The sequence below is a fragment of the Schistocerca americana genome, chromosome 9 (genome assembly GCF_021461395.2).
Source record: "Schistocerca americana isolate TAMUIC-IGC-003095 chromosome 9, iqSchAmer2.1, whole genome shotgun sequence".
Lineage (NCBI taxonomy): Eukaryota > Metazoa > Arthropoda > Insecta > Orthoptera > Acrididae > Schistocerca > Schistocerca americana.
In genome coordinates this window covers 77,995,265-78,000,226 of record NC_060127.1, presented here as the reverse complement: position 1 = coordinate 78,000,226, position 4,962 = coordinate 77,995,265, and the positions used below count along the sequence as shown (strand labels likewise).

Sequence of the window (4,962 nt, the reverse complement as noted above, 5' to 3'; positions counted from 1 at the left end):
TCTTTTACGTTTTGGGGAAATTTTATCTTGGCAAATCCTTGGGGTTAAATTGTGCAACTTGTGTCTATGATCTATGGAAATGTTGGGGTGGATTGCACCTTCTCATTAGGCCTATCACTTATTGTTTTACTAAAGGCATTAAGGGATATTTGTTGAAATTTTTTTAAAAATAATTAACAATCATAAATTTAATCTTACCTGTGAAGCCATATTTGTGGAGAGTTGTTATTTAAATTTCATTGTCCTCCCAGCTTGCCCTTTGCTACTGTATTAAAGGTGTTTGTTGTTTTGACTAATCGCAGCTGCTTGCCTTGAAGAACTACAGCTGTTTTGAAAGATTGAGAATTAGTGTAACTGTTTGCTCCAATAAAGCCACCCTGTTAAAAGAAAAATTTTGGTGCTACCATTTGTTTCCCCCTTGTTCCCCATCCACGGCTCACACAGTACTGTGACCCTACATAGTGCTGCTCAGATGTGGTCGGCTGCAACCTTCATAAACGAGTATTCCTTTCCTCACGTTCTTATCCCATACACCAATTTGCCACTGTCATATCCGAATGCGCCAAAAATCTGGTTACTGGACAGTTCGACCAGCCGCCAAAATAGTGGTCCTCTATGAGGCCCTTTTCGATCCCTGTCAGATGCTGATGCAATACGCGGCACTTCACGCACCTTACGTACGCTAACAACCTGATAACTACTCTAAACACGAACAACTATAATGCATGCAGGTGGTCTTTCTACACATCACAAAGAACTGTAACCGTAATAATTTAGAGTTTTCTGTATTTGATGGAAAGTTATCGCGTGGAAAAGCGTTCGCTAAGGCAGGTTATAGGCCTGTAGCTCTTCTTAAATCTGTAAACCTGTAAACACATCAGAAAAGCATTTCTGACTATCCAGTTGATAATGGAAACAAAACTGGAGAAGAATCAAGACACGTTCATAGGGTTATTCGATCTGGTAATAGCTTTTGACAATGTAAAATGTTATTAGATGTTCGAAATTTTAAGAAAAATAGGGGTAAGCTAGAGAAAGAAATGAGCAATGTACAATATGTACAAGAACCAAAAGGCAACAGTAAGACTGGAAGAACAAGAACCAAGCAGTCGGATTAAAAGGCGTATAAGGTAGGGATGTTGTCATTCCCCCCAACTGTTTAATCCATACAATGACGGAATGGAATAAACAGTTTAATGCGAACAGAATATGGATTGAGAGTAAATGGAAGAAAGACGAAAGTAATGACAAATACCGGAAATGAGAACAGAACTGTGCGTCACGAAGTAGATGAAGTTAAGGAATTCTGCTATCTAGGCAGTAAAATAACCATTGACGGACGGAGCAAGGAGGACATCAAAAGCAGACTAACCAAGGCAAAAGGGGTATTCCTGACCAAGAGAAGTCTACTAGCATCGAACATAGTCTCAACTTGAGAAAAAAATTTCTGAGAATGTATGTTCGGAGCACGTCGTTGTATGGTAGTGAAACATGGACTCTTGGAAAACCGGAACAGAAGAGAATCGAAGAGTTTGAAAGAAGAATGTTGAAAATTAGGTGGACTGATAACGCAAGAAGAAAACAGGTTCTCTGCAGTACCGGCGGCGAAAGGAGTATATGGAAAAAAATGACAAGACGAAGAGACTGGGTGATAGGACATGTGTTAATACGAGGGCCATTCGATAATTAAAGAGACAAATTGGTCTGGGGGAAAAACTGTTAGTGGGGCAAATTTGGTACTTTTATGGCTTTAAGTTGGCATCACTTGGATGATTACTGATCAGCTGATGTATCTACATTGTTTGGTTTATAACCTCAAAAATACATTTCAGGATGGCGAGTCCGTTTGAAACGTCCACATTAGTTTAACAACGTTCTGTTATTCGTTTTTTACTTGCTGAAGGCAAGAAACCAGTGAATATATACTGTTGAATGTCTAAAGTTTATGGTTAAGGTTGTATGGATCTTGCAAATTTTTACGAGTGGGTAGAGAGGTTCAAAAATTGTTGCGACTCAGTGACTGACGAACACCTTTCTGGCCGACCAACTCCCCCACTTGAAAGTCGAATTGATGACATTTTCCGTGCTGACCGCGTGTGATTGTGCAATGATAGTTGATAAGGTTAAAGTTAGTTCAAGAATGGCTTTGAGCACTATGGGACTTAACATCTGAGGTCATCAGTTCCCTAGAACTTAGAACTACTTAAACCTAACTAACCTAAGTACGACACACACATCCTTGCCCGAGGCAGGATTCGAACCTGCGACCGTAGCGGTCGCGCGGTCCCAGACTGAAGCGCCTGGAACCGCTCGGCCACTCCGGCCGGCTTCAAGTTAGTACTGGTACAGTTCATAACATTATCTGTAACAAGCTGAAGTACCGCAAAACATGTGCAAGATGGGTCCTAAAGGGGTTGACGCGGTTACGCAAGGAAACAAGTTTGAAAGTGTGGACAGAGCTAAAGGAACGTTATGAAAGAGAAGGAGAGCGCGTCCATAGGAAAGTTTTCATTTGTGACGAAACTTGGGTTCAGTATTATGAGCCAGAATCAAAAAGACAAAGCACGGAGTGGAAGCACACCAACTCACCTGTCAAGAAAAAATTCAAAACTCATCATCTGGAAAACTCATTTTGATGGTGTTTTGGGTTGCTGAATGTCCCATTTTCGTGATTATCTCTAAGAGCAGCGTACAATGTGCAGCCGATACTATTCGGATTTGCTTTAAACCAAGGTGAGGTCAGCCGTGAGTGAGATGTTGGGGATCTCAGAGAAGAGGTGTGATTCTCCAGCAAGACAATTCACGTCTTCATATTGCTCAACTAACTTGTCAAACCATCGACAAAATGGGCTAGGAAGTAGTGCCTCATCCCTCTTACTGTCATGATTTAGCACCTAGTGCTTACATTTGTCTGCTGCACAGACGGTGGGAAAAGGTTCCAGGACAACGAGGGCGTGAAAAAGTCTGTGGGAAATTGGTTCAAACATCAAGATGAAGAGTTATTTGCAGCCGGCATAAAAAAGCTTGTAGCCTGTTTGAACAAGTGCATAAATGTTATATTGAAAAGCAGGAAAAGTATTTTCTCCAGACCAATTTGTCTCTTTAATTATAAATTCAGGTTACCTAATCAACAAGGTTGAGGTTACAGATATGAAAGTAGCTAGGATGATTGCAGGTACTAGTAGATGGGAACAACGGTTCAAATGGCTCTGAGCACTATGGGACTTAACTGCTGTGGTCATCAGTCCCCTAGAACTTAGAACTACTTAAACCTAACTAACCTAAGGAGTCACACACATCCATGCCCGAGGCAGGATTCGAACCTGCGACCGTAGCGGTCACGCAGTTCCAGACTGTAGCGCCTAGAAACGCACGGCCACTCCGGCCGGCTGGGAACAATGGCAGGAGGGTGTTCACAATGAGGAAATCAAAGAAAAACTGGGAATGAACTCTATAGATGTAGCAGTCAGGACGAACAGGCTTAGATGGTGGGGTCATGTTACACGCATGGGAGAAGCAAGGTTACCCAAGAGACTCATGGGTTCAGCAGTAGAGGGTAGGAGGAGTCGGGGCAGACCGAGGAGAAGGTACCTGGATTCGGTTAAAAATGATTTTGAAGTAACAGGTTTAACATCAGAAGAGGCACCAATGTTAGCACTGAATAGGGGATCATGGAGGAATTTTACAAGGGGGCTATGCTCCAGACTGAACGCTGAAAGGCATAATCAGTCTTAAATGATGATGATGATGATGATGATGATGATGATGATGATGATGAATTATTGAATGACCCTCGTACATTAGGGAATGACCTCCATGGTGCCAGAGGGAGCTGCAGAGGGTAAACACTATAGAGGAAGACTGAGATTGGAATACATTCAGCAAATAATTGAGGACGTAGATTCCAAGTGCCAACGGCCTTGCCGCAGTGGTAACACCGGTTCCCGTCAGAATACCGAAGTTAAGCGCTGTCGGGCTGGGCTAGCACTTGGATGGGTGAGCATCCGATCTGCCGAGCGCTGTTGGCAAGCGGGGTGCACTCAGCCCTTGTGAGGCAAACTAAGGAGTTACTTGATTGAGAAATAGCGGCTCCGGTCTCGGAAACTGACATCCGGCTGGGAGAGCGGTGTGCTGACCACATGACCCTCCATATCCACATCCAGTGACGCCTGTGGGCTGAGGATGACACGGCGGCCGGTCGGTACCGTTGCGCGCTCCAAGGCCTGTTCGGGAGGAGTTTAGTTTTTAGTTTTAATAAGTTGCAAGTGCTTCACTGAGGTGAAAAGTTTGGCACAGAAGAAGATTTCGTTGCGCGCCACTAGCCAGAAGACTGACGACCGAGATAAAAGAAGTAATCAAAAGATAAATACAAAATGATTTAAGAAAGATAGCTGTGTGGTCTGAAAATCATCAGCCGACCCTTAGGGCTAAAAAGCGTGTGGTTCTCCACATGAGTACTAAAAATAATCCGATAGATTTGCGTTATACGACAAATTACATAGTTTTCAAGGTTGTCGATCGAACTAAATACATAGGGGTTACAATCACAAATGACTTAAATTAGAACCACCATATAGTAAATGTTGTGCAGAAGTCGTTGCAAAGAATGTATTTCATTCGTGGAATACTTAGAAGACGCAACGACTCAACTAAACAGGCTACTGGGACTATGCTTGTCCGTTCTCAGCTGGAGAGCAATGGATATTGTCACACGGGTGGCAATGGCTCGCATGAGTATTTCCAGTCTGTGCGCGTCCTCGGCCACTGAGGTAGGTTCACTGTATTCAGAAATAATCACGGAGAAACTAAACTGGTTTGTATAGTCAAAAATACTGGGTATTACATATACTTCGAGAAATGTTATTTTGAACAAAAAAATTGTTTAAAAACAGAAAACATGTAAACTTCAATGGCACGAATTTGTCTACTTTTTTTCGACTCTTGTCACCCAGAAGCTGGATG

The 4,962-nt window shown here is 42.7% G+C and overlaps 1 pseudogene; it reads left to right on the top strand.

Annotated features, from left to right (window-relative positions):
* The first annotated feature begins 3,910 nt into the window (after positions 1-3,910).
* LOC124551420 lies at positions 3,911-4,028 on the top strand (annotated as a pseudogene).
* Positions 4,029-4,962: the final 934 nt, after the last annotated feature.